At 37.2% G+C, this 13,708-nt stretch overlaps 1 protein-coding gene across 5 annotated transcripts in view; it reads right to left on the minus strand.

The window, feature by feature from the left end:
• The window catches only part of LRP1B (LDL receptor related protein 1B), a 641,000-nt gene that overhangs the window by 314,040 nt on the left and 313,252 nt on the right, over positions 1-13,708 (minus strand). The gene's annotated exons all lie outside the window — the stretch shown is intronic.

Here is a 13,708-nt window from a genome sequence, read left to right on the forward strand (position 1 = left end):
CAAGTAAAATCTGATAGAATATTTACATAGAAAATGCTCATTATTATTCAGGTGACATAAAGGCTGTTGTGGAACCTAGAAGTGATGCTAATTTTAGGTCATATTTCCAACTGCAGGGCGAAGCTTCTTTTATTTTATATTTTATTTCACTTTCACTTGCTCTACTTGTCACTGCAGTAGGTGATTCAGGTACAGGATGCAGATGAGCTGCAGGATATTAGCTGCTGGTGTAAGAAATATTTCTGCAGTTTTACTACAATGCTTCAGACCCATTTCACATCCACAACCATTACGATAAAATAGGAGGGGAAAAACAACCCTGAATGGTTAAATTAATAAAAAAAGAATTGTGTAAATGAGGTAGTATGAGCATATCCCACCTCCTACCCTTTTTTGTAGGGAGAGAAACACAATTTTTTAATAGCTTTTAGTACAACTAAGGAAAACTAACATTTTTCTTTTAAAGCTTAAAACATTAGTCAAGAAACAGAAATTTTAGCTTTCTTTCAAATACAATTTGCTCCATTATTCAAATAAAACTATGATCCTACTAGAAGTGCCCCTCAATCAAAATTGTTGGGGGTGGGGGTTTTGAGATAAGAAATATTTATTAAAAACAAAGGGACAACATCAAATGATGTAAGTTTGTCATATCAAATGATGTAACAACTACACTGATGTAAGTTTAGGGTGTTTAATAGAGGCTACTTTTGGGGGGGAAAAACCCAAATTCACAACCTAAGGATCCTACAATTCTACAAGTAGGATTCATACACATCCTCTTGATCCTGATAAATAAAATTAACAACGATCAAATGTGTTTTTTCTGACAGGGTTGGTTTGCAAACAAGATGTGCAGATTGTTCTGAGGGGATGCAGGCACTGCAGGGACAAAGGGAAATATCTTTATATCTTATGACAAGTGGACATATCTGTATACTCTGCTGAAATGCTGCAGTATTAAAGCCATGTCTATTCACTCTCAGGTCAGATTGGCACAGTTCATGTGCTTTACACACCTGGGTGGATGTGATTAGATGTCCCCTGCCCCAAAATTAACACAGGAGAACTCTACCACTTCCCCTCCATCAGGATCCTGGAAGGACAAGTAAGGTTTGGGCTCCCACAATATTTTACTGAAAAGGAACACATTCCTACAGATCTCTCCTCTTGGCAGAGCAATTCTTGTCTTTAAAAAGCACAGCAAGTCTCGTGACAGCTACACAGGCATGGAAATAGAGGGTAAAGAGTTACATGTTCTTTACTACTCCCTCTACTACTCCTAATGCACCTACACTACATTGCTACTACCATCTGTGACTGCACTATTGTGATCCACACAGTTGTAAGGAAGGAGAACTTGGCTGACCTCTAGGGTTTACCCTAAAATACTCAAACAAATTGCTAATCATCATAGTAATTTTAGCTCCTAAGAGTAAGGAAAAAAATTAAAAGGAAAGTCAATTTCCTTGTAGGAATGAGGTAGAGTATCAAGCAGAGACATGCCAAAATTCACGCTTCACCTTTTAAAAGCAAACCCAGTCTTTATTCCAATAAAAATGAGAACAAAACTGGGATTATACTTGGATGAAAGGACTGAGAACAAGACTCCCAATTAAAATCACACCAGCAAAATCTAGCAATGCATCAACCAGTAAGAAATCCAATTGTTCTGTAGCCCCCGGCTGCCTACCAGGCTCAGCTGTAAGAAAAAATACAACTACATCCAAAACTATTTCCAAAAATTCGTATGGAGAACTTCTAAGGGACCCATGTTACTTTTCCTAACTTTTTACAATGTATCATGTTCTCTGAAGTGCCTTTATTAGTGCATTCAGGGTTTTAATAAATTGAGACAGTATCCAAGATCAGAGATCTACTTCCTTTCAAGCAGCACCTCCAAAAACCCTTCCAACATTCAGAAGTTCAAACCGAATGCTGACTATCACAGTGTGCTCTTCCTGACCTGAATATTTCAAATTCAGTTTTCTAATGAAAATCTCCCATCAAACACCTTTTTATTTTTTTTTTTTTTTATTTTATTGACAATGGTGCTCTCCTCGGAACAAAGAGAACGACACCTCGAGAATAAGAAATGTGTATCTGCAACCCCTCCATATTTTACCGGCGACAAAAGTTCTCTGACTTCATGCTTCCTCCGTACAAAAAAAACCTACAGGGAAAGCTGTGCCATTAAAATCATAGGAGAATCAAGAGTGCACTAAGAGCCCATTATTGCTGCTAATGAGGCTGAGACCGCTGCGTGGAGTTGCTCTTTGGCGGCTGCTGCTCCACAATTGAGGCAGCCTGATGGACTCAGAGCCGATTGTCAAACGCCCACAAGGCAGCACAGGGAGGTCACGGGGCTGTGCAGCACCAGACATGTGGGGAAAGGAGAAGGAAGATTGTTTGGAAAATGGGGAGTATGCAAATGCCTTGTCTTTGTTGTAGCAAAGTGTCTGGCAGAGGGAAGCTCTGCTGTTAAACCCCAGGATGGCTCCTGTGCTCCACCCAGGTCTCTGCAGCTATTCCAGCCTCCCTGAGCCACTGCAGTGGAGCAGGAGGATGACTTAAAGGAGCTTTCAAAGTGCCACCACTTCCCATGAAGATCCTGAGATATGGCACACCCACACCCACATCCACTCAACCTGCGCAGCTCCCGGTTCAGCATAAAACCTGCCTGGTTTAAAACACCACAATCATAACTCCACAATTTCAGATGGCACCATTTCTTACAGGGTGGCTGTCTGCTGCCTGTTTTATCTTCTGCAGATGGAAAATGTATGGTTGCTCTTGAAAATGTTTCTGAGAAATTCAAGGAACTTGCTACCAACTTCCAGGGCACAGCAGCTCCCATCAATTCCTGGTGGTGACACGAGGACAGCGGTGCTCGGTGAGGGGAAGCAGGGCTCTCACAAGCACCAGGTGACTGACTGTGCCCACAACCAGCACACATAAAGTAAATTAACCAGCAGAGGCATTCTGGTTAATTTACTTTTAAAAAAGCCATGTGGGGAAGGCTACACTGAACTCAGCATTCCTGTTTTCACTGGAAGAAAAAGACTGAATAAGTGTGGCTGTGACAAGCAGGTCGATGAACTAATAAAATGGATTAAAGGATCAAACATACTACAAAAATACTGCTATTTATACCCAAAGCATGACTCAAAACTGGAAAAAAAAGAATCCATAAATGTCTAAGTTCATAATAAAGATACTGATGCCTCCCATGATCACAGAAATAACCTCTGCTTTTACTTTCCACAATTAATGGAAATACACCCATTGATAAACAAGAGTTTATTAGCTAAAGTTACAATTTAATTCCATATTTAAATGAAGTACCTTTAGATTAAATTATTTAATTTTATTCTTTGGAGACAGCAAATATAAAAGGTTGATATTGATAAAAATCTGTGGAAAAGCGACTGAAAACTGGAAAAAAAACCAACTAGTAGAACACCAAAAATTCCATGTTAAGAGACCTAGTAAGGTGACAATTACAGCTGAAAAATAAAAAAGCTAATGTATTTCCACGATCTCCCATTTCTTGCAAGAATTACTGTATCCCTCGATACAATCTTTTTTTCTTCCTTTAATGAAATGCCATTCAAAAGCCCTTCAAGAAGAACAACTGGCAGCAGCTGCAATATTCTTTAGGTTTTTATAAAGAGATGAGATGACCTGATTGAAAAATGCTGGTCAGTAACAATAGCTTTGTCCCATCTTTCTTTTTTTTTTTTTTTTCCCCAAAGAAGAAAAGTGCTCCCTGACTGAGAAGAGTAGGCACAAAGTGTGTTCTCCTAATCACTCAGAGGTAACAGGTCCCAGCTGAGCTCTACCAGGCAACAAGCTTTCTATTTTCTTTCAGAGAAAGGGAGGTAGACCTCATTTAGAGAGTTTAAAGTTAGATGATTTTTTTATTCCCTCTTGTGAATAGAAATGGCTGCAAAATAGGCTGACTAACGCTGCAGTGGCTCTTCAGAGCCATATTGGGTTTATTGTGCAAAAAAGAACTTGGTACATCTTCTGCAGGAAACTAATGTGTGGACATCCAGGGCTCTTCTCAAATTGGTCAGTACTCTTAATTCTACAGTCAGTACTAATAAACCTGAATTTTGATCTCTTTAAAGTTGTTTTTAATGAATCATTAAAGTTTTTTTTTTCAGGACAGATGAGAGATATAGTTCTGTCCCTGTTTCAAATACTCTAATATGTAAGGGAAAAAATAAAAGCCAATGGATAATTTTGGCTGGTTTCCCTTCACCCTGACAAGGAATGACACAGAACACAGAGCCTGGGGTTAATTTGGATTTCATAATTTAATGACTGGGCCTGTCAGTCAGAGAGGAAATGTGTTAATAAAATCAACTCAAGTGCTAGGGGGGATTAGGACTCCTTTCTCTGTGCGGGACTGCGGTGGCCAAAGGTTATCGTGGGGAATATTAAAACCAAGAGATGCTGATAAAACAGCTTAGCATGTTCAGCAGCTGCTGCACAAACACAATAATCATTTCCACTCTGAGCACAGAATCAATAGAGAGAATTATTTCCAAATGCCTCCCAGTTTGTTCTCAATGTCACCAGGGAAGGTCTGTCTGAAATGCCAGAGTCACCATCCAGCCCCTCTCCCACCCTCTGCCCTCACTGACACCATTTTCTAACTTTGAAAACTCTGTTTGACATCCTGCTGCACTTCTTCATCTGCCCTGGTCCCTCCTCTCCATCCCGTAGTCTGAACAAAAGGGAGACCAGCAGAATTATTTAGTTCTTAGGCTGCTCCATCACAAAAAAGGAGACACAAATTTTGTCCAGAAGGTTTTCAAAATAACTTGATGAACCAACTTTTCTCTCACACACACACCCACCCCTTAAAATTAATAAAGAAAATTTGTGGCCGGTTTCTACTCCTCCCTCCATCTTTGCAATTCTTTTTTATTTTTTTTTTCTTTAAAAAGTTTTCTTTCCAGTAAATAATTTGAATCTTTTCTTAACTTTTCCAGCTTCCGTGCTTTGCACTTACTAACAGAAATTCTGGGTCACTTGTGATTTTGTCTGAGTCTTTTATTTTTGAGTCTCTTTGACTACCATATCTTTTTAGCTCTTAAAGACTTTATTTTATTTATTTTTATGCACTTTTTCAAATTAATATGCTGCGCTTAACAGATCTACAACTCAGTGTTCTGTGCATCCCAAAGAGAAGTACCAAGAGTCAACAAGTCAAGCAAATAAGAACAGTAATTACAGAATTAATCTACTTTTACTTTTGATTTGAAGTAAACTAAAGCAAAATTAATGTGGCAAAGAATTCCAAAGGAGTGTTGGATGAGCAAATTATACTTAAAAGAAATAAGAAAATAAGACATTAAAACAGAATGAGTAATTGAGTGGAAAACCACTGGGCATCTACAAAAAGAGAAGAAATGGAGAGGGCTAAAGTACCTGGGCAGGGATAATGTGCTTATATCTGACACTTTGGTAGCAGAACTATTATAATCCATATTTCATCCTTGAGGAAAAAATGAAACCAAACCCCTCACCCTTCTCAAGCTATGCTGCAATATTTAATTGCCAACTCTAAACTGTTTACAACAACTCCTTCCTTAAGATCAGAGAAAGAAAAAAAAAAAAAAGAAAGAAAGATTAAGTAAACCCCCTAGTCTATAATATCATGTGGCATGATGTAACATTTATTTTTCAAAAATAGTTATAAAACTATTGTAAAAATCTTTAAGAATACTGAATAACTCTAAGCCTCTTAATATCACCACATTTTTTAGCTTTTTATAGGTTTTTGCTCTAACTGCATCTGCATCATGCAGAAAGAAATGCATGTGCAGTAAAGAAAATCAGGAAAATATTAATTCCAGAAATCCAATGTGAAAAACAAGAGAAGCTGCAGAAATAATGTAACTTCTGATGAAAGTTTCAATACCCTTTTAAAAGATGGATAATATGTTCACTTGCTTGAACATCATTTATTGAACTCTAGATCACATTGTAAGAGCTACAAAGGATAGTAATTATTGTTGAAAACACAATAGTGGTCCTGAAATAGGAATAGAGATAGGGAGAGAGAGACTGCTCAGTCTGGGAAGATCTAGTACACAATTTCAGTTCTAGTGAGAAATCTACTGTTTGGTGACTCTTAGCCAATCCCATGCAAACTAACTGTTAAAGCAATGTTTATTGTTGGCATAAATCTGCTTTTCTACACCTCTGTAGGACTGAGTTTCTAAATCAGAGGTATAAAAAGTACAGTTTCTCAGCCAGCAGCTTCTCTCTGTTAGGAAGTGTGCAGGCTTCTGAACTTTTACTGATTTTGAGAGCTCTGCATGGTACAGACTCACAAGTCAAGTCAGACTCCCTAGATTTTCAAAACAGCTATCATTTCAATATTACTTTAAGAGATCAAGATTTAGATTTCAGTGTGATTTTTTTTTTTTTCCCCTCACAGAATACTCTTTCTTTCAGGGCTGGAATGGAAAAATTACATCGACCATCCAGCTGGAATATTCTTATAACCCTAAAAAAGGGGCTGGACAAGCCTATGGAAAGAGGTTGAGATAGAGGTGGGTTAGGACTGGAAAGCAAGGAAATTTAGAGGATAAAAAGGACAATTTTAATATTTAGGAAAAAAATCTGAGGAGGCAGTTTATATACATAGATGTAATCAGAGCCCTGTGGCATGCTGATATGTGCCCAGTGCCTCCTGATAACATGAGCACATCATCAAGAATCCTCCCAGGAATCTCCATTCCTGGGATTTTGAAGTCTGGGAGAGTGGCAGAGCCGTGTGACAGCTGTGATCCTCTGGGAGGGTCACAAAAGGCATCCCTTGAGCAGGAGCAGCCTGGCAGGGCCAGGGGCAGGTGCTGAGCTCACCTGGAGCTGCATCAAGCAAATGCCACCAGCCAGCATTCCTGCAGAATGGCTGGGACCATTCCTCCCTGAAGATTGTCCTGATAAGAAATCTTACAGCCTTCATTCCAAGCCATTTTTTTCCCCTGGTATTTCAGGAATACCAATGCCAAGTCTTTTCCTGCCTCTAACAACAAGTTTTTCTGCACATCCCTTTGTTTCTTCATTTGGCTCATGGTGCAACTGGTTCTAGCCTAGATTTAAGCCCTGTTTTTCTAACAACTTCTTGAGTTTTGATTTGCTTTACTGAAGAGTAAGATTTCCTTAAATATGAACATCCATATTTCACACATGACACAAAATCCTGGAACAAATAAAAATACCTGTCCTACCCAAGAAAATGAGATGAGATTAGATGGGTGCTAAGACCCAGCTTTTACCAAGAAAAGCTGCTGCCTCTACAAGTTCCTCTTTGTCACAGGATTCCAAACCAAGATGCCTAAATCACTAAATACTATTATAATTTTATTAAAATTTTATATTTGATTTTGATAGCTTTGTTTTAAAGCTTTGTGTTAAATTAGTATCAAAGTTTAAAAACCACACAGAAATATTTTTTAAACTACTAATAAATACTTCCAAAGGTTGAACTTGATAGTCTTAGAAGTCTTTTCCAACATTAGTGATTTTATTATTCTGTATCACATCACATCAAATTGTTTTTACTATATAATATTTTGCTTATATTTGTCCTTGTGGTAAAATATTTTTCCAGCTGGTGTCACTAAAATAATTGTCATCTACTAAGACAAGAGTTCTTTGTTCTGAGATGGTATTTTGGGTTTAGTTTCAATCATTATGCTGGCTACAAGTTGAGCTCCTTGCAATAAGAGCTCAGATACTGGGTGAATTATGCAGGAGCTTCAACAGCACAAAAAATATTTTCCTATAAAAGAATATTATAACTTATTATCTGCATTTCTCCATATTTTAGTTTCTCTTTGGGCAAGGAACACTTTGAAAAAAAATTAATTCTGTGGAGTAAATATTTTAAAACGTGTAATGTGTGCTACCCTGTGGCTACTCAACATAGATATAAGCTTATTATACAAATTATTATTATTTTTTTGCCAGTAACTTAGGGCAGAAATCCCTTTTACTGTAATTTATCCATGTTCTTGTTGATGCATGAATAACTCAAGTTCTCTTATGCTGAAAATACAGTAGAGATGCCTCTCTATTTAAAAAAAAAAAAAAAAAAAAAAAAAAAGCAGGTATTTTTTCTTGACTGTATTGAATGTACATAGGGGACAGGTTTGAAATATAATCAGAATCCTCTTTCACAGACTTGGATTTTATAACAAACTCCCTTTTGAAGTTGGTACTCTCTGATGAGGCATATTGGATCTACCAAACTTGAAGTATGAAGCGTTAATTAACAGAGGTGATGCTAATGAAATATAAATATTCTAGCAGCATAACGATAAAGAAAATGACTTTCAGATAATACTTGGATCATGCTTGCCAGTACTACATTAAACTGTGCTATACTTTAAAATTACCCTTTTACTTGCCTACATGTCTGATAGCAGCTTAATTGGTGGCTTACCTCCAGTGAAAAAACATAATTTCTTATCCTTTTCCTACTTCTATTTTGTGAAATGGTACTTGTATTGAAAGTTCCTTTCTAGTTTGGTGTTTGCAGCCTGGAAACTGAGAAGTTTGGCCCAAGCTCCAAATGGTTGGGACTGAAGATGTATGAGGAAAACAGGAAGAAGCACAACCAGAAGAAAAACTATTAGGAGAGGACACAAAGTGCACATTTTTCCTCTTCTTTCTTCCACTCACACAAAAACCTGTTCTGACATTAAAAGAAATCATTGCAACAAAGCAAAGGGTCTTTGTTACTTCAGAGGTGTGAGTCTGTCTAAATTTGGGACAAATGAGCAAGTTGAAGGCATTTCAATTTCATTTCAAACAGACTAAGGAAAATCTTTAAAAAGGTCTTCTATTATAATTGGAAAAAAAAGAAATCCTTACTTTGCTAAAAAATATAAAAATTTATAAATCACTTTGGTTTTCACTTGGTTCATAATAAGCAGTGAAAAGTAAAGCCACTTCAGCAAGTTCACTTTTCCATCTGCTAGAATTTATGCCAGTATTTTACAATCTAAGGGAATTTTTAAATATACCATTAATGGCTATTTCATTTTCAAGTGGAAATGGTGGAAGGCTTATCAAACTTACACTCCTGGGAGCAATCCTGAACTAAAACTGTGATGACCAGAAGACACAACATAAATATTTCATCTCTAATTTTTTAGAATAATTGATAAATAGCTCTATGAGTTGATCACAGTAATTGTTAAGAGTTCTTTATAAATTAGCTCAGCAGTGCTGTGCCCATAATAAGCCAGTAGAATAATTCTCTATCCTTAGATCAAAACTCAGAAATTAAGATTTATGTTTAATAATAATTAGTGGGGAACTACAGGATCTCAATCTTCTTGTTCAAAAATGGTCACTATCGCTTTGAGTGAATAAATATTTACCTCTGTACTGGTTCCAGTAGATTACAGAATGAAAAAACCCAGAATATTTGATAATTTTCATTTTTAAATTGAATATTCATTTTGCATTTTGTTCAATTCTTTGGCAGATATACTAAATCAAAATTCCTTCTGGAGTTCTACTGAGTGTGCTTAATTGATAACACCAGCTAATTAAATTTACAACTTCTATGCATATTAATTTTTCATTTTTATTTTGGCACCTCTGAAATTCCATCAAGCTCCTGTTAATAAAGGATGCAAACATGGGTATGTAGCTGTTTCTGTTGCTTTGTGTACATGTGGAGTTTCAAAGCACAGAATTTAGAACCTATAATAAAATGGGCACCTTTTTAACTCACTTGGAATATAAAAGACAACCTCAAAAAGCCAGACTTTTCTGAACCTGTAGCAATCAAAGCTGTGGTTTACTTAGGAAAGATAATTATTCTAAAATCTTTTAGATCTAGACACATATTATCATATATTAAAAGCCTTAGGGATATGTTTTAATGTACAATATCCACCTTACAGTTTCCTTCCCCTACACAATTCACAGAAAATATAATGCACAGTTTTCACTGGCAGTGATGGGTGCTGTCTTGACTGACCCAACTAAACTGAAAACATTTTGTCACTTTGATTTTAAATCTTTGTATATTATGAGATCCCGAAAAACTTCCCAATCTGTGGATTTGTCCTTAGAATGCATTCACAGGTGGTAAAATTATTTTTTCCTTATTGATCTGAGGCTTCTTGTGCACAGAAGAATTCAATGAAGAGGGACACATCTGTATTGCTATAAGTGTCACAATCACTCTCATTTTGCAGCCACAGCTCTGATTGCACAAGTTTCTGTTGGATAAAAATAAAACTTTTTTTTCCTTTTACTTTCAAAGCTCATGCCTATTTGATATCAGCATCATCTCACATCATCTTGAAAGAAAGTGATAAAGATCAGAAAGGACAAGGAGCTCTTGGGTTCAGAGCAGTACCAGGATTCCGTCTCACTGGTGCTGTGCATTTGGCCACCCACCAGCACATTCCAAATCTGGGATTATATTACTCAGACAAGAAACAGATATTTGACAGCAGTCAAAAAAAAAAAAAAAAAAAGAGATGTAGGGTGAGTGGGAGATTGAATTTTCCTTGGAATATTTTCCTCTTTGATTTATCTTCCTATTTCAAAAGATATTTCCTAGACATTAAAAAATAGCATAAGTACTACAGTATCCCAAAGCAAAAAGATGTTTTCAAAACTGATTTAGACCATTTAATTCAATGAACTACTTTATCTGAAGTCAGAGAAAAGTGGCTTTGACAACCAATAATAAAACCTGGATCTTTCAGAATGTTGTGTTAATAAGACTTGAATGTGATGGATGAATTTTGCTGACCTCACTGTAAACCTTTTACATTATGGGGATGTCTTAAACAGCACTCAGCAAATGTGCTCGTTGGAGAGAGGAATGAATGTGGATATATTGGCTCCTATTGGCACATCATTGCTTTGTTAGATTTCACTTTTATTTTTGAAATCCTGATGCACTTCAGGTCACTGATAATAACCAGCAGTCGTTCCCAAAGGATTTCTCACAGTGTAACCCCAGTGAACTCATGCTGCTGTCTATTATCCACTCCAGATGTGTGCCACTAAATAAGCTGAGATTTACAGCCTTTGGGAGTAGTTAGTAAGTGGAAAGTAAAAACAAATAAAGTGTGTAGTTTTTTGCAAGATAAATTATATCTAATTGAAGGAAGACTTTCATTGTGGCCAAGACTCTCCAAGAATATGGCAACACATACAGCTGTTTGTAAAAAAAGCTGCTTCCTTTCTTGGAAAGGATGAGGCCCACCCTGTGTCAGCTCCTGAATTAGGCAGCAGCACTAAGCTGTAGTTAAATCCTTCTGAGAGCTGCCAAAATTCACTCCTTCACAAGGGAAGCCAAGTTTAACATAGGCAAGGCAAAAGGACAAGGAGGAGAAGGAAGAGCAGGAGGCTGAGGAGGATTTTTCTCTGTCTTAGCTCCTCTGAAATTTCCACAAATCCCCCCTGGGCTGAGGGATGGCACCAGTGCAGAGCCTGACCTCACTGACCCAGCTCCATCTGTCAGGTGGTGCAGTCCAAGCCTTTAACACAAAGCTGATGAAGGCTGTGGATCCTGCAGCTGTGAAGAAGTGCAGAGCACTTAGTGTGGGTCTCTTCTGTGCCTGGCCTGGTTAGAATTATTGATTGCATTACTAGGAGCTAATAGACAATAAACAGCATGGCCATGGTGTGGCCATGGAGGAAAAAGTTGAGGTTATGGAGGTGAAAACATAAAATTTCTCTAAATGGATGAAAGAAGTTCATAAGATTACATGGGGAAAGGAGATCCAGATGCAACACTGTGGGAGATGCTTATCTTCCCAAAACAAAGGGCACACACTCCTTGTCTCCCCACCAGCTCTTTTTCTAATATATTCCCCAAACAATGACTCCTGGCTCCTGGCAGAGATTGGATCCTTGGCCAGCTGGACCTTTGCAGAGAAGTTATTTTGGGGTCAGAATTAAAAGGAAAAGTTTCTCCCCTTGCCTTCTAATCCCCCTTACATTTACCTTTCTCGGTTACAGTACATAAAGCTATTGAATTAGCCAATAAAGGCCAAGTATTAAAGCTATTATTTCTGCTCTTCTGAAGTTACACTTGAGAATAGAAGGCTTGGAAGAAGTTCTGCTTGATCCTTAGGGGGAGAAAAGGCTTATTTATAAAAAGGAACAGATGTAGCTAGATGAAAAGAAGCCAACCATAACACTTAAGAATAAAAAAAAAAAAGAAAAGGGATAGTAATCCTTCACTCAGCAAAAAAATGGATACTTGCAATATGTGAAGATGCTATTAAAATGCTTCTTTAAATAGCATTCTATTATGCTTCTGAAATTTTCAACTTAAACATTATTTTGCTCATAAGTAAATTGAACTTTTTGGGAAAAAGAAATCCTAAAATCACTGAATCACTTGGGCACATTTTTTTAGAGAATCATGAATGTAGAAGAAATCCTTCAGTTTTATTGATAAATATGTCTTTTCTTCTTCTATTATAATTCTTATATTCATTAAATGAGCTTCAGAATGCTCAGTTTATATTAAAAATTGTTTATTCTGCACCTGATCATTTGCACTAGCAGGCCATGGCAGTGCATGGCATTCCCTCCTGTGCCCTTTCAATGTATGACTGAGAAGAATTTAGGCTAAATTCACATGGTGGGGAAGACAACAGAATGGCACATGGGGGACAAATGGTTGCCCCTCCTGCTCTCTGGGCACGTTTACAGCCTGATTTGGAACGACATTTCTTTTTGCACACGGTTGTACAAGTACCATGGCATGGCAGCACGCTCCCTAACAAGAGCCTTGTGGCTTATAAACCCTAACATATGAGGTTATTTTAATTCCTTCATCTAAAAGCAATTCTCCCAGGTGGCTTCTAAAGACTGAGATAACTTATATTTGTGTGACAGAGAAGCAGAGAGGAAGCACAATATTTTATTGATGATTTGAAAAAGTCATCAGCGAGCTGCAATTTGTATTCTAACGAATGTGAACTGTGTTGTTGCCATCCCTTAAAAAAACTTATCAACCAGCCAAAATTATCCTAACTCTGGTCTCTTAAATTCTACCACACATCCATAGTAAGTGGAGCTCAATGGGCCTCATCTAACTCTATTTTTGCTAATTTTTGCTAACAATTTAGTGAGCGGTATGGAATTAATTCACAGCAGTATCACCACAGACTGTGCTGGAGGAAATTCATGGTGCTAAGGATTAAAACTCAATGACAATGATCACCATAGGTATGGGGTTAGTATTTGCAAACTGCTTTTTGTGTTTATCTCCTTACAGGAATAATTAGGCTTGTTCTTGGAAAGACTGAATAAAAGCCAAAAAGGACATAAGCATAAATGCATAAGTAGCTGTGGGTTGATATTAGGAGGAACAGAACAGCTACGCCACTTGATTTTTAATAAACAAGGCATGCTGTGTGGAAGAAAGAGAAGAAATTTGAATGGCAGGACCAAAGAGTTGAGAGAAAAGCTTCTTCCATTGCTTATTCCAGGATGCTCAACTACAGCAAATGTTAACTATGCTGCATTCAGTGAAAGTAAAAATCCATTTCACTACATTCAACACCAAAATGCCTTTCAGAAGCTGGGAGTTGATTTTGTGGGTTGTTTTGGTTCATTGTCTTTTATTTTCTTTCAGTTTTCTTAGCTTTGCTTTTTTTTTCTTTTTTCTTTTTTCTTTTTTTTTTTGGTA

The sequence above is a fragment of the Melozone crissalis genome, unplaced genomic scaffold, assembly GCF_028551555.1.
Source record: "Melozone crissalis strain CALT ecotype California unplaced genomic scaffold, PUWL_Pcris_2 ptg000023l_1, whole genome shotgun sequence".
Classification (NCBI taxonomy): domain Eukaryota; kingdom Metazoa; phylum Chordata; class Aves; order Passeriformes; family Passerellidae; genus Melozone; species Melozone crissalis.